The sequence below is a fragment of the Triturus cristatus genome, chromosome 5_2, assembly GCF_964204655.1.
Source record: "Triturus cristatus chromosome 5_2, aTriCri1.1, whole genome shotgun sequence".
In the NCBI taxonomy this organism is placed as follows: domain Eukaryota; kingdom Metazoa; phylum Chordata; class Amphibia; order Caudata; family Salamandridae; genus Triturus; species Triturus cristatus.
In genome coordinates, this window is record NC_140588.1 from 458,698,590 (window position 1) to 458,713,723 (window position 15,134).

Here is a 15,134-nt window from a genome sequence, read left to right on the forward strand (position 1 = left end):
TTGTCTTGGCTGTGGAGGGATCCCAGAGCTGGTGCTGGCCGTAGGGGAAAAGGCCGGGTGGTGGTAGCCGAAGGCGGCGTGCTGGATCCTGGGATGTCAAAGTGGGCCCTCACGTTCTACCACGGATCATCTGGGGAATGATCACTGGCCCCCAGGTGAGCGCACTAACCTCCTCTTTGCGCATGGGGCCCTCCTTTACTGGCTCCCTACATACAGTGTGCTCATGGTGTCTGAGGTCACACCACAGACACCATGGCTTTAGAGGGGAACCCACACCAGATGTACTAACTCACTGAGATACTTTTTGCAGACAAAAGCAACCACACATCACACCCCATAGTGTTACTCATTGTCCCTCTGATTCTATCACCATTTTATTATTTTAAAGAATATCTGGCTTGCCATTGGAACCCCCCCCCCGTACAATGAACCTGAATGTAAGGCTCAGAAGGACAGCATTTCAGGATCTGTGGCCCTTGTTCTTTCACCTGGTACCCGCTATGGTGAGTACAAAAGGAAACACTATTCATCCTGTCCTGGTGATATTTTGTGTAAAATGCCATTGTTTATTTCCATTGTAAAGTCATGCATGGTAATGACTCGCATTTATTTCTGTTGCAAAAACTTGCGTGGTGATGACTCATGTTGTAACTGTTATTCTGTGTAAAAAATGCTTGGTTATGTAGGTCAAAGTAAAAACCTTGTTGTGAATGTTGTTTCCCATGGGCAATGCATGCACACACATTCTCAATGTAGACCCATTGTCTTCGGATGCAAAAACCACTGGGGCCAACCACTCAGAAGAATCAATTTCTTCAATCACATCTAATCTCAATAGTTTATTCAGCTCCTTCTTCATAAGGCCCAACATAAGGTTTGAAAACATCCTCACTTATTAACTAAGGTTTGGTCTTGCTTTTGAGGATAATTTTGTGTTCAGATCCACTTAACAGCCCAAGTTCTTCCCTAAATACATCAGGAAAATCCCTCATCACATCATCATCCTCACTGATGTTCTCTATGAGCATGACTTGGTCTGTAGCATTAGGATTAGGGTAAATCCAATATTCTTTTGATGTCCCCAGTTTAGGAGGTTATCCCCATGTCTGAGTGCATAAACATTGCCTACAGTTTCATGCTCCCTAAAATGGATACTCATTATGGTGTAACCAATGATGTACATTTTGGTAACCCTGTATCCCCCGGGAGAGATGTCAGTGGACCACAGGATTATGTCATCCCTGCTAAATATATTTTCCCAATTTTTGTTCCCAGTAAGGGTAAAAGGAGAACTAGAATCAGCTAACACAGTAACCTCTTTGTCATCAACAGTAATCTGACATTCAGGCATTACTATTCGTCCTACATCTATTTCAACATTAGTTTGGCTTACAACATGCAACTGGCTCTCTGAAACGCACGAGATGACATGTTGATGCAAGTCTGGCTGTTCATCCCCACATTGCACTATAGTATTCCTACAAACTTTAGCCGGGTGTGCCTTTTTCCCCACACCCTCCACATATCATGTTCCTGGCATAATAATTGAGACTGCTGGTTAAGTGGTTGGGGCTGCCACAATGGAAACATTTCATTTTTTGAATATCTTTAGTATCTTTGGCTCCACTTCATTTACTCTTGGTACCATTCGCCCTGCTCTTAGAATTACAAGTACCCACTTTGTAAACTGGAGTGTCAAATTTGTCATCATCCTCACAGTAAATGTTAAGGTTGGCCACCTGCATCTCCTTAACCCACCCTGTTGTGTGCTCCATTCCTTCGACAATATCCACTGCATCATTAAGAGTGGGATTTTTAGTGAGTAACTTCTCATGCACTATAGCGTTGTTGGTGCAACGCAACAATTGATCTCTAATTAGCGACTCCATTAACTCTCCAAACTGACATGTACGCGCCAAACTTTTGAGTGAAGCTACATAGTTCCCTACCTTCTCTGTTTTACCTTGGACCCTAGAAAAAAAAATGTCTTTCCATGACAAAATTAATCCTGTTGCAGGGATTCTGCACATGCACAGAACTATGCGCAGGAAACCAGGACCTCGGTGTATTGCTGTGTATAAAAAAAAGCCCAGAAACCCGATCCGACTAGCAATAGTGTCTCATTCGTTCTCCGTGCTACAGCAAAGCTACCAATGATCAGACAACCTAGAACATGCAACTTAGTAAACTCTCAGGAATAGTGGGAAACAAGAACACTCTTTCATTCACACTCATACTTGTCCACAATGTGAGTAATCAGAGACACTGTATAGTTTAAAATGTTTATTTTTAACTAACATGCTCTGAAGGTGCAGTACTCTAGCCAATACGAGCAGCATAATGCATAAGTACAATATAATCAGCACTGTTACAATTCTACAAAGCACAAAAGGAGAAATCATATTATAATGACAGTGGAAACAGGAATATAGCGCCTTTTACCACCCTCCCTGTGTTCATGAGCTAGTTTAGAATATTTAAAGAAGACCGCTGGGCTTTGTCAGCGACACCCCATACCTACGAGATCAGATGCAATGAAGTACATCCCAGGATCGGAACAACCAGGGTTTGGACTCTCAATCAGCAAGGCAATCAATCAATCAATCAATCAATCAATCAATCAATCAATCAAATAATTTGTAGAGCGCACTACATAACCACAATGGTTCCAAGGCGCTGAGGGAGGGAAGAGGGGGTGCTGTAGCTACTGATCGAACAGCCAGGTCTTGAGTTGTCTCCAGAAGGTTAGTAGGTTATCGGTTTGTCGTAGGATGAGGGGGAGGGTGTTCCAGGTTGTGGCAGCGTGGTGGGAGAAGGATCTGCCTCTGGCTGTGGTTCTACGGATGTGTGGGATGGTGGCCACGGAGAGGTCTGTGGAGCGGAGTTTCCTGTTGGGTACATAGAAGGAGAGTCAGCTGTTGAGGTAGGCTGGGCACGTCTTGTGGAGTGCCTTGTGTGCGTGGATCAGGAGCTTGAAGGAGATTTTTTTGTCGGCAGTGAGCCAGTGCAGGTTCCTGAGGTGGGGGTGATGTGGTCGTGGCGCGGGACGTTGATGATCAGGCGTGCAGAGGCATTCTGGATTCTTTGCAGTCTGTTGATGAGCTTGGTCGGGGCACCGGCGTAGAGGGCGTTTCCGTAGTCGAGTCTGCTGCTGACTAGGGCTTGGGTGACTGTTTTTCTTGTGTCTGTCGGGATCCATCTGTAGATCTTGCGGAGCATACGAAGGGTGTTGAAGCAGGTGGAGGAGACAGCGTTGACTTGTTTGGTCATGGTGAGTTTCGAGTCGAGGATGACTCCCAGGTTTCGTGCATGGTTGGTGGGTGTGGGGGGTGTTCCCAGTGATGCGGGCCACCAGGAGTCGTCCCATGCTGAGGGGTTGGGCCCGAGGATGAGCATCTCTGTCTTATCTGTGTTCAGCTTAAGGTGGCTATCCTCCATCCATTCGGCAATGGCCTTCATTCCCTGGTGGAGGTTGGACTTGGCAGTGAGAGGGTCCTTGGTGAGGGAGAGGATGAGTTGCGTGTCATCGGCGTAGGAGATTATGTTGAGGTTGTGATGTTGGGCGATGCGTGCGAGGGGCTCCATGTAGACGTTGAACAGCGTCTAGCTGAGGGAGGACCCCTGCGGGACGCCGCAGATGATCTCGGAGGCTTTGGATCGGAACGGGGGGAGGCGGACTCTCTGGGTTCTGCTGGAGAGGATCCTGTCTCGGATCCCCGCGTCGTGGAGTCGTGCGCGTAGTGTGCAGTGACAGACGGTATTGAAGGCGGCAAAGAGTTCCAGAAGGATGAGGGCCGCCGTCACGCTGCTGTCCAGTAGAAGCCTGATGTCGTCTGTGGCGGCGATGAGGGCGGTCTTGGTGCTGTGATTGCTGCGTAATCCTGATTGGGAAGACTCCAGGATGCCGTTGTCTTCGAGATAGCGGGTGAGCTGGATGTTGACTATCTTCTTGATGACCTTAGCTGGGAACGGAAGCAGGGAGATGGGCCGGAAGTTTTTGAGTTCACTTCGGTCCGCCTTGGGTTTCTTTAATAGGGCGTTGATCTCGGCGTGCTTCCAGCTCTCAGGGAAGGTCGCGGTCTCAAAAGAGAGGTTGATGATGTTGCGCAGGTGGGGTTGTGATGGAGCTGCTGGCTTTGTTGTAGATGTGGTGTGGAAAGGGGTCAGACGGCGAGCCGGAGTGGATTGTGCTCATGGTCTTGCATGTGTCTTCAATGCTCACGTTGGCCCAGGTTGTCAGGGGGTCGTGGTTGGTGGGGTGCGGTGGGTTCAGCGTGTTGGGGCCTGATGGATGTTGGTGATTTTTTGGTGGAAGAAGGTGGTGAGGGAGTCGCACAGGGCTTGCGATGGCGGGATGTCATTTGCGTTGGAGCTGGGGTTGGAGAGTTCTTTAACGACGTTGAAGAGCTCCTTGCTGTTGTGTGCGTTGTTGTCGAGGCGGTCTTTGAAGTAGGTTCCCTTGGCGGTCCTGATGAGGTGGTGGTGACTTCTTGCTGAGCCATATGTTCTCCAGATTCCTGAAGGTGCGTTTAGACGCTAGGAGTTCTAGGGTGAAGCAATTGGCTCTCTTGCTGGTGTCTTTGAGGGTTTGTTTTTTCAATGGGGCTAGGGTGTTGGCGCAGTCGTTCATCCATCGTCTAAGGGTGCGCGCACCATCGTTGGGGTTGGCGGGGTTGGTCGGTGGGTTGAGTGCAAGGTTTGTCTGTAGTTGTACTTCGGTGATTTTGCCCCAGCAGTGACGGGGGATCTGTGGGGTGAGGTGATGTGTAACGGGTTTCCAAAAGGTGAAGTGGATGCAGTGGTGGTCGGTCCAGGTGGGTTCAGAGACGTGGCTGAAGGAGATGTGGGGGGCTTGAGGAGAAGATGGCGTCGAGCGTGTGTCCGGCGATGTGGGTCGGCATCGTGACGAGCTGTTCCAGTCCGAGGTTGGCGAGGTTGTCTATTAGGGTGGAGGAGTTGCTGTCATTGTTGTTCTCCAGATGGAAGTTCAGGTCTCCAAGGAGGATGTAGTCGCTGAAGGTCAGTGTATGTGTGCTGATGAAGTCGGCGATGGCGTCGCAGAATTGTGGTCGGGGTCCGGGTGGTCTGTTGATGAGGGTGCCTCTTAAGGTGGTCTTGGGGTCCGTGTGGATCTGGAAGTGCATGTGTTCGGCGGAGCTGAGGGTGTCGTCGGTGTTTGTTGAGACCCTGATGGTCTTTTTGTGGACGATGGCGATTCCTCCTCCAACTCCGTTGGTGCGGTCTCTGCGTGCGATCTTGTAACCGTCGGGGATGGCTATGGCGATGTCCGGAGAGGAGGCTTCGTTCATCCAGGTCTCGGTCAGGAAGGTGACGTCTGGTGATGCGGTGTCGAGTAGGTCCCAGAGCTCGACGGCGTGTTTGCGTGCGGAGCGGGTGTTGATCAGGATGCATAGGAGCTTGTTGCGTTCTGTCATTGCGGGAGTCTCTGTATCTTCGATGCAGGAGAAGCTGCAGTTCTGGCAGGTGAAGGGACCGTGGGTGCGCTTCGGGGTGGCCCTGCAGCAGGTGGGTGTCCGTCCTGGGTTGAGAGTGATGAGGGTGCTGGCGTCATATCGGAGACAGTCTTCATGGCTGGTGCGGGGGCCAGGGGTTCTGGCGCTGGGCGCGGTCCAGGCGCGGACGGGCGCAGATGGGCTTGCCTTAGTCACGCCTTGGGCGTGCCAGCGGCATGTCCGCTGCGCACGGCCACGCAGCGGCCGCCATTATAAGGGCAGGTGGGAGGGAGGAGCAGCTGGGAGGCGGGTGGTAGGCGGCAGCGAATGGGCACGTGGGGGCGGGCCGCAGGGGCAGCAGCGGCGGGAACTGCGGGGAATGGGCACGGAGGAACAAGAGGCAAAAGGTTTACACAATGCAAAAGATGGTTACACAAGGCAAAAGAGGGTTACACAAGGCAAAAAATGGTTACACAAGGCAAAAGAAGGTTACACAAGAGGGGGATAAGAATACAATGGTCAGTGAGCACAAAACACCAAGAGCGCTGGTGGAGCTGCAGCGGGGGGGAGCGACCTACCGAGCAAGGTCAAGGGTCGCAGAGCCCCAATACACAATAAACAACAAAATGCCAATACAGATGACTTCTTCTACCGTATTTTTCAATACATCACAATGAACCAAACAAAGTGACCACTAGAAATTTTTCTCCTCAGTTTTTGAATCTATCCAAATTTATTAAACCACAAAATCAATTAATGAGCTATTCAAAATCATTACAATAGTTTTGCATATCAACCAAATCTCACACATCACTATTTAACAGCTTTCTCATACTAACAGTCATACATTGGACACATTTCCTAATTTGATTCACACTCAACATTCCCACTTTCTCTCATTCACTCCAGCAGCCAAACAACCATTCTTCCTTTCACATCCCCAAACCATACAAAAACAGCAATTTCTTACACATAACAATATTTTTTAGAAAACATAAGACCTAAGGTGCATACATTTCCCAATAACTACCAGAACCACAAATAATTCCAACATAGATAAACACTCAATAGGTCAAAAAAAGACAGATCGACGCGTTTCGAACACCCCAATCCAATTGTTGGTGTTCTCCTCAGGACCAACAAGCTGCAACAAAAAATTCAAAATCACTCTATGCACTACAGTGAGGCCTCCTACCACCCTCTCTCGTCCCTACCCGGAGTCTCAGGCTTACCTTGATTTCTTTAAATAGATCAGCCGATCTATTTATCTGCTGGAAGTATGACTCATTCTCTGAAACAACAAATTAAATACCAACTGCTGAGAAAACCACTTTGCGGTAATATAATGCCAACATGCAGTGTGTTAAAAAGCAACAAGGTCACTTACTCTTGGCAATACAAGGCGCGATTTATTTTGAAACAGGAGAAGATATACGACGACGGCTTGCTCAAAAAGTGTAGCAGCCCGAGACAACTACCTAAGGGAAAGAATTATATATAGGCCACTTAGTCTTTGAGCTTGTTGTTTAGCAGAATAAAGCCCTTGTTACCAATATAGCAAGATGTTTGCACTTACTTGTCACAATCCTCTGAACGAGCACTCTTTACACACTCCCTTTCACGGTAAACAACCCATTAGTTGCACGTCTACTCTGCAATGGAACACGAGGAAAGAGACCGTGAGCTTCCAAAATAACCCACTAACATGGAAAACGAGTCACTCTTCCTCTTTACCCTCTGTGTTCAAAAACCGGCAGGACACCACGGGCAACCGCTTCCGGGTGGATGCAGGATGTAAGCTGTTTTATTTGCTTATTAGCATCACATGACCGCCATATTCTTCCGGAGAAGCGCAGCAGCGCTTTTGCTCATAGGAAATGTAGTCAATATACTTGTGAATATTCCAGTAGGTATAAACACTGGTGATGGTATGATAACACTCATTTAGTGGAAAAGAGCATATTCAGTGGCAAAAAGATCGTGTGTATGCTTCACTTTGATGGCCCATTTTAAGGAATGTATTTGACAATGAAAACCCATTTTGTGAGATAACATTGTCTCCCAGACGTCTTACCAAAATGAACGGCATGAGTGTGCTGGTGTGACAGCTGATGGCACTGTAAAAAGCCACACGCGATCGTATTAATACTTAGACTTTGTTCGGCCAAATGTACTAATAACATCTACAGTTGCTTTTGCATCATGGCGTTACTGTGGTCAGTTGTGAAAAATATGCAGGACATACTATCCCAACTTATAAATCTCAGATAATTTGTTTAGTCCATTTATTGCTGAATTGTATTTAACAATCAGCATTGCTTTCCTGCAAGTCAATTTTAATTCCAGATCGCCACCTCTTGTGTCTAGTTCAACTTTTGGCATCACAGCCCATTTGAGATCCTTTTCAGCGTGATTGTTTAGCTTCCAATGGTTCACCAATGGTGCTGTTTGCACATTTTTCCAGATTCGTGATTTATGTTGTGAGATTCTAAATCTCACTTCCTGGTTAGTTTTACCAATGTAAAGTTTCCTGCATGGGCAAGTTATCCCGTACACCACATTTTTTGATTTACAATTCCTAAAGGATTCTTGTTTCCAATAAATGGAGTTATGTGAGAACACTGCTCCTTCTTTTGTAGATTCAAAGCATGAACAAGTACCACATTTATGATGTCCTGTTACAAGAGGCAGACCTACATAATCTCGTACCGTATTTGCCTTTGGTTGAAAAACTGCTGCTCTTACGATTTGATTAGAGATACTCCTGTCCTTTTTAAATGCAAAAAGTGGTTTTAAAGCCAAGGACTTATCCACATGTTTAACTAGATGCCAATTCTGATGGATAACTTTCTTTAGATGGTTCGAGTTTTGACAAAAGGTTGACACACAAACAATTCTTTCCATGGGTGTTTTCTGTCTTCTCTCTAGCAATACCTCTCGTGGGGTAAACCAAGCCCTTTTCATCGCTCTTTTCAGCAATTTTTTTGGATATCCTCGATTCATCAAGTTGCCTATTAAGTTAGTAGCATGAAAGGTGTATTCATCTTTATAGGTATAGTTTCTTTTTATCCTTAAATATTGTCCATAGGGCAGGTTATCTTTTAGCCTTTTAGGATGATTACTTGAGAAATGTAGGGCTTTGTTCCTGTCTGTAAGTTTTTTAAACAATGTAGTAACTAGTCTGCCTTCTTCTGCATATATCTCTACATCAAGGAAAGTCATTTTAGTGTAAGAATGGTTCAAACTGAACTTAATATCCGCAGACCTGTTGTTCAACCATTCATGGAATTTAATAAGATCCTCAACTGTACTTGTCAAAACCATAAAAATATCATCAATGAATCGTACCCAACTCCCAATAAATTGGTAGAAGGGATTGTTGTTATATACAAATTGTTCTTCATATTTCGCCATGTAAAGGACAGCTAGCTCTGGGGCGAATGGACACCCCATAGCTACTCCTTTCACTTGGAAATAAAAGTCACCGTTTAAATTGAAATTGTTTTTTTGAGAGCAAAGCTAGCCAGTTGTATTATAAAATCTGTTGGTACTTGTGTTGGTTTTTCTCTACCATTCAGAAAGGCATGAATTACTGCTAACCCTTCATCCTGGGGAATTTGAGTATACAAAGACACCACATTTAATGTGACCAAAAGATGAGTGCCTTGAAAAAATTGTATTGCATCCAGCTTGTCGATAAAATCAGTAGTGTCTTGTAAGAAAGAAGGAACTTCAGACATAAATGGTCATAGAAAAAAATCAACAAACTTTGAAATTTGCTCCATCAATGATTCACAGCCAGAAACGATCGGCCTTCCTGGGGGTGCGGTCTCATTTTTATGTACCTTGGGTAGTACATAAAAAAGTGGAATCCTGGGGTGTTTGTTCTGCAAATCTTCAAATTCTTTTTTGCCCAGGAACCCCTGGTCAAACCCTTTTTGTAGAATTTCAAAGAGTGCTCCCTGTAATTTATGGGTTGGATCTTTACCGATTTTTCTACAACATTCTGCATCACCTAGTTGTATCATGACTTCCAACGTGTATTCTGTTGTTCCCCAGACCACAATTGAGCCCCCTTTGTACGCCTGCTTTATCGTTATGGATTGATCGTTCTTCTTTCTCTAATTTTGATGTATTATGTTTCACGAATATTTTTTTCTTTTCCATTTCTGCGATAGCTGATAGAACAGTTCTTTCGAATGTAACTACCTCCTTTGTGATCTTTGTTGAAGGGGAACAAAAAGACGATTTATTCCTTAGGCCTGTAACTTCCATACTTGGAGTGAAAGAATTTGCCGCAAAAAATGATTTTAACCATATTTTCCTGCAGAATATTGAGTGTGAATCAACTCAGGAAATGTGTCCAATGCATGACTGTTAGTATGAGAGAGCTGTTAAATAGTGATGTGTGAGATTTAATTGATATGCAAAACTATTGTAATGATTTTGAATAACTCAATAATTGATTTTGTGGTTTAATAAATTTTGATAGATTCAAAAACTGAGGAGAAAAATTTCTAGTGGTCACTTTGTTTGGTTCATTGTGATGTATTGAAAAATAAGGTAGAAGAAGTCATCAGTATTGGCATTTGGTTGTTTATTGTACATCCCAGGATCAGCACAGCTCTTCTATGTTGGAAAGGTTTTCTCCAAGTGCCTTCTCATGCACGTAATGCCATATTAATAAGCACCCGAGTTTCAGGTTGGCCGCTGTGCCTCATGTTATGTCTATGTGCGTGGGACTGACCAAAGTGACTCAACAGCATACATTGTTATTCGACCTTGAACACGCTGTGCAGACAGAGAGCACGTTGCCCAGCTAGATATGTGAAAGGTAGACAGTTCTCATGTGAAGCAGCATCAGCAAAGTATTTCACGAGAACAAAGCCATGTAGTGTCGTGTGCAAAAGCGGCAGAATGGCAGCCAAGCATATACTACTTATGCTAACTTAGCAATGTCTGCAGTTAACCCCATTTCCTAACTAAAATCCTTGGACCAAAATGTTTTTCTAGCATTGACATTGACATTTCAAAAATGTCTCTAGGATCTCCTTTGGCATGCCCTATGGTGATTTCGTCGAAACTCTCATATATATTATGGCCTTCAGTTCTCATGTTGTGTAGCAAAACACTTTGAATCCTTGCAGGCAATCATTTTTCACCTCAGATCATTACCAAATAGGAATCAAATAGTTTCTTCCATTTATTTCATGGCAAAATCGGGTTGCCTGCTTCTAAGAGGAACTGTGGGGGTGGAAGCATACTTGCTGCTGCCATAATGCAATCTGCTGTTATACAATATGTAAAAAATGTAATAGTCTGTAATTTCACAGTAAAAATGAAAAATTTGTTTATGAACACAAACAAACACATATTCACTGAAACAGTAAAGGTCAGCATGATTTTGTAGTTAGGTCTTGAAATGTGATACGCACTAACATTTAAAAGATGAAAAACCACTCAAATTCCACAACTATAGTTTAGTGAGTTCACTGTAACTTCTGCATCTGTATTGCACTGCTTATGACCTCACATATTACATGTGGCATGATTAATGACATAATCACTGATGCCATCGCAAATAATATCACTTTAAAAAAAATCTTTTTATTAGCATTTGATGTATAAAAACAATACGAGACGACAGCCTCAAACAGCAGTAGGCAGGTAGAAATGTGGGGGGTAGGGGAGGAAGAGAGGACGGGAAAAGGAAGCCACAGCCAGCATATAGTGTCATCACAATAGTTTATCAGAATACGGGCTTCATATTAAAAGTAATGCTCCAAAGTTCAGGCTTAATACAGACAAGGAATAATGTCAGAGGGTGTGATAGAGAAAGACATTCCATACAAAGCATGTCAGTGCAGACGGGGAATAGACAACAGAACACTGGTCAGCGTCACCCAGACAGGCCCCCCCAACACTGTTCGATTTGTAAATAGACAGTAGTAAGTATTAGCATGCACGTGAGATGGGGAAGTGTTTTGCAGCCAGGATGTGACTCTGGGTACAGATTTCCTCCCCAGTGCTTTGGAGCTTAGCCAAGAGCAGGAGCATAGCAGTCAGGCATCGATGTGCAAGTGGTATGTCTTTAACATAGCCTAGTAGGCTAATCATCACCGTTTGTGGCACGGGGTGACCTGTGATCTTTTGGAGAGTGTAGTGTACAGTATGCCAATAGACAGCCAAATATAGAAACTAAGCCTGAGGTTCCAAGCACCTCTCACAGCGTGCCTCCTCTTTAAAGACCATGTGTTGCAGTAGTACTGGTGTACAATATAGTCAGTGGAGGAACTTGAAATGTATGAGTCGCAGTATATAATAATATGTGAGAGATCTGCAGTTTGTTCCCAGCAGTATGTCCTCTGCTCAGTAGTTAGAGGTGGGTCTGTGTCCAGTGACCAGTTAGTGTGCGCAGTGGAAGTGCAAATTGATGCGTTATCTTGCATAACAGTGTAGAGGCGTGTGATCAGCTTGCAATGTGAGGTATTTTTCAGCATATGCTCCTATGCCTGTAGCATAGGCAGGGGCTATGGCATGTTGTGCTCAGCATGTGGCTCAGTACTGATGATATAGGAGGACGTCCAGTGCATGGGTATCTGTCATTGCGAACAGGGGGAGAAATTGTCCATCCAGGTACAAATCAGCATATTTAAACAGGTTTCGCCTATGTGATCGCGTCTTTGCGCCTTCGTCTGTAGGTTTGTATGTTTGATATACTGTGGTGAACCACTGTACCGGGGAAGCCAGGTCTGCCTCTACCACCAAGTGTGGCTGGAATTTGGTGGGGTACAACTAAAAATGTAGGTATTGGCCTGGGCACACCGTGCATATAACGGTCCGGTCCGGTGTGATGAGACTGCCCTGGCATAGAGGAAGTATAAGTATTTCCAACCATTTGTCGGCTGTTTATCGGCCCATGAGTGTGAAATCAGATTCAGTCACAGACATTGGAAAAATTGTGTAGATAGTGGAAGGGGGAAATTAAAAAAGATACAGCACTTTGGGTAATACCACCATTTTGGCTATCGCCAGGCATCCAGACAATGATGAGGGAAGATGGTTCCACACTGGGATTCTGGCTCCTAGCCAGGGCATTGCCTTGCCATAATTAGCACACCACAGTTCGTCCATGTCCTGGCTGAGCCAAATGCCAAGTTATCGCACTGTCTCCGTTGACCATCCCATTTCGGAAGTCCAATAGGAATATTCCCCATGTTTTTTAGGGGTATTGATATAGATTTGGACCAGGTGATATTTATGGCAGACAGCCCGCCATACTAAATGACTTCCCAAATAATGGGTTCCAATTTTTCTTGGGGTTTTTGAATATATAGTGCATTATCATCTGCATACATAGAGATTAATATCTTCCTCAGTTTAAAATTAAGCCCCTAATGGCTAATAAATTTAGAATACCAATAATGGTATTGGGCAGCCAGCCTCTGAGGGGCTTCATAACAATAGCAAATAAAGGACAACCTTGTCTGGTGCCCCGTGAGATAGCGAATGGATCCGATATCATCCCGTTTAAGTGCAGCCTAGCAGTTGGGGAAGTATGGAGCAATTTAACAAGGCTCACAAATAGAGGGCTTCAACCTAGGCGATGAAGAAGGACAAATAAAAGGGGTAGTTCTAAAGAATCTAACGCCTTTGTGGCATCTAGGAGGGCAGCGGCCATTCTATACATGACAGCAAACAATGTGCGAAGTTTGTGTGCTGTGGAACAGTAATGAATGAAGCCCGACTGGTTGGGACAAATTATATCTGGCAGGAGGAGATTGGTGATAAGTTTGGCAAGCATTTTGTTGTCTACATAGATAATGGTCTGTGGGAGTCACACTGGTTTGCTGGCTTGTCAGGTTTAAGTATTGTGACAATAACCACATCACAAAGTGACATTGGGAATTCAGTTAAGTTCAGTGAAGCCTGGAACATTGATAAAAGGTGGGGGATCAGTAGTGTGATGTATTCTTTGTATATGGAAGTCGTGAGTCCGTGTAGGCCAGGTGCTTTGTCATTTTGGAGGCTAAGTATCACTTGTAAAACCTCCTCTTCCATGAAGGGTGAATCTAAATGCAAAAGGATGTCATCTTGGTGAGTTTGGAAGTAGGGGTAGATTGGCATTCTGAACTGTCATCCAGGAGCTGCAAAATGTAGTCGTGACACTGGGTGTACAGAGCACATTAGCCAGTGTCTTACCGGGCTGAGCTCCCTCATCATACCAGCAAACCGTAGTCTCGTAGGAAAGGTAGTGCAGTGCACATCCTGCTTCCTCATTGAACACTTTGAGTTTTTCACATATAAGTGACATGCTGGCAGGAGCTTTTGAGGTGTAATAGGTTAGTTTGATCATTCGGAATTCATTTTCGAATTGAGCTAGATGCAATATTATCACCTTGAGGACACTTGCTTGTTTCGCAATACATGCCCCCCTGAACACGACCTTGAATACCTCCCAGAGGACCAGTGGGGAAGTGACTGAGGGGCATATGTATCAAGCGAATTTTTAATCGCAAACGCTGCGATTCGCAAAATACAGCGTTTGCGATTAAAAATTCGCAAAACGGGATGTATTATGCAAATTCCCAACGCAAAATTTAGGAATTGCTAATTTAGCGATTTCTTAATTTTGCGTAAGCATTTAAGAAATCGCAAATTGCGATTTCTTAAATGACATGTAAAAAGCACCCAAGTTGTGCGAATTATCCTTAAGAAATCGCAAATTACCATCAACTTCCAGTTGGTGGTAATTTGCGATTTCCTTTCAAAAAGCACTTTTTTGAATTTTACAAAGTGCCACGTGGCGCTCATACATGCCCTTAGGGCATGTATGTGCGCCATATGCACACACATGCTAATTTCAGGGGTGCATCAGGGTGTCATCATGACACCCTTGCACCTTTGAAATTATTCTCAAATAGCGATTAGCAAATTGCGATTCGCTATTTGAGAATTACTTCCCATTCATTCCTATGGGTCTCCTGGGCCATAGAAATGAATGGGCAGGTATTCCTTAATTGCGATTTCGCAATTTGCTAATCGCAATTAAGGAATTTTAAAAAATCGCAAAAAGTTTGCAATTTTTTAAATACATCCCGTTTTGCAATTCTCAAATAGCGATTCTTTAAAAATCGCTATTTGAGAATCGCAAATGGTGATGTTGATACATATGCCCCCTGAGTCCTTATTAGTTGAAAAATATTCAATGATAGCAGTGCGTATATCGGTGTGAAATACCTGGTCCCAGAGTGCACCAGGGGGCAGGTGCCAGGAGAATGCATGCGAGGTAGCTAGTGATAAGGAGACTTCTTGGAGTACCGGGGCATGGTCTGATAATGTAAGGGGACTTGCATCCCCGTTAGGACATCCTGGGATGTCATCTAATAGTCAATGCATGACCAGGTCTCATGAGTCAATGTGACACACGTTCCCACCTTCTGATTACTATTTAGGTATCTCCAAATGTCAACCAAGCTGTAATCGTTATTCACTGTATGAATTTGCGCAGCTGCATCGGGATGGAGTCGACGAGGGGCATCCCACCTGTCCAGCCTCGGCTCGAGGACTACATTAAAGTCTCCTCCCCTTATCACAATGGCAGGCCCCATGTCTGCTATCTGTTGCCACTCTTTTGCAGAGACTTCCAGGCAATCTGTATTTGGCGTGTACACAGAGGTG